Below are 1,320 nucleotides of genomic sequence, written 5' to 3' on the forward strand. Positions count from 1 at the left end.
CAGATAACCAAAGCTTTTTAGCCTTTAAAGGGCTTCTACAGCAAACCTACAATTTATTAAAAAAACAAAAAAAAACCAAAAAAACCCAAACCGGTTTATTTTTAGATTCGACTTGCCATTGCTGCAGCCTGATGCAAAGTGGGGTGCAATTGCTTTTCCGAGGCCACCGGATCGGGGCAGGCTCCAGGTGTTGGTCTGGAAAGCTGAGACAGGTAAGTGAATATTTCCTTTAGCGCCGTCTTCCCAGAATCTGGAAGCTGACCCTGGCAGCTGGGAGACTTTTTGCTCCTTTCCCTGCTGTTTTATGTTGTCGGTGATATCCCCGCAGATGAGAGACTTCGCTGCATCCGGAGTTTGCATTCAAAGCAGAGACTAATTGTGAAGAACGTTTCAGAATAAACACATTTCTCCTCCAACGTAGTTTGTTTGTAAGGAAAAAAAATATATAAAGGAGGTTAAACGGGATAATTTGTTTTCTTTCTTGTCTTTTACTACATAACGCACTAGAGTTTCGTTTCGAAATAGAGCCATCCTTAGCAGGAGGCGCGATGCAAAATTTCGGCCTGCAACTACAACACTGATTTGAGCAACAAATGCCCCTGAAGCCTTGCTGACATCTTAGAATCATCTGATAATACAGGGAAAAAAAAAATTATAAAATAACGAGATGATTCAGAAACTCGCGTCCCTCTTTCGGAGGTGACCCAAAAACTGAGCAGCTTCTGAAGCGGAGACTTCAGGTCCTGGGTCAGTTTTAAGCGCTATTACAAGCTGCGGCTGAAGCGTTTGCAGCCGAACACAAATTTCCAGGCTTAAATTGCCTTCTTCCTGTCCCGGGATGCCAGGGCTTTGCACAGCTGAAATTGCACAGCCCTTTTCCCCCGGATCCTCTTACTTCTTCTAGCGCTCAAAGCCCCGTTGCTCCGGGCACCCCTTTGCTGCTTTCTGTCAGCCTGTGCTGTGCTCGGCAGCCTCTTCCGAGGCGCGTTTTGAGCCCCGCTCCCCTCTCCGCCTTAGCGGGATGGTTTCACGACAAATCCCGGTTTGTGCATTCCCAGCTCACCCCTAGCAGAGCCAGAGGTATGTTTCATCCTTCCCTCCCTCCCCCCCCCCCCCCCGCTCCCCCCCTCTTCTCACTCTTTGCCCTTGCTGCTGCTAAGTAACACAAGGCCTACCTCAGCTTCTCCTAAAGCCGCTTAGCTTATGTGACATATTAATACACAGAGGGTTGATGCTTATAGAGTGTTTGTTCCATTAAAGTTGATGTTGGTGTATGGACCTTGAGTGTTATGTCACCTTAATCCACACCGAGGGGATTTG

This window comes from Aptenodytes forsteri, unplaced genomic scaffold, assembly GCF_000699145.1.
Source record: "Aptenodytes forsteri isolate BGI_AS27 unplaced genomic scaffold, ASM69914v1 Scaffold15, whole genome shotgun sequence".
Lineage (NCBI taxonomy): Eukaryota > Metazoa > Chordata > Aves > Sphenisciformes > Spheniscidae > Aptenodytes > Aptenodytes forsteri.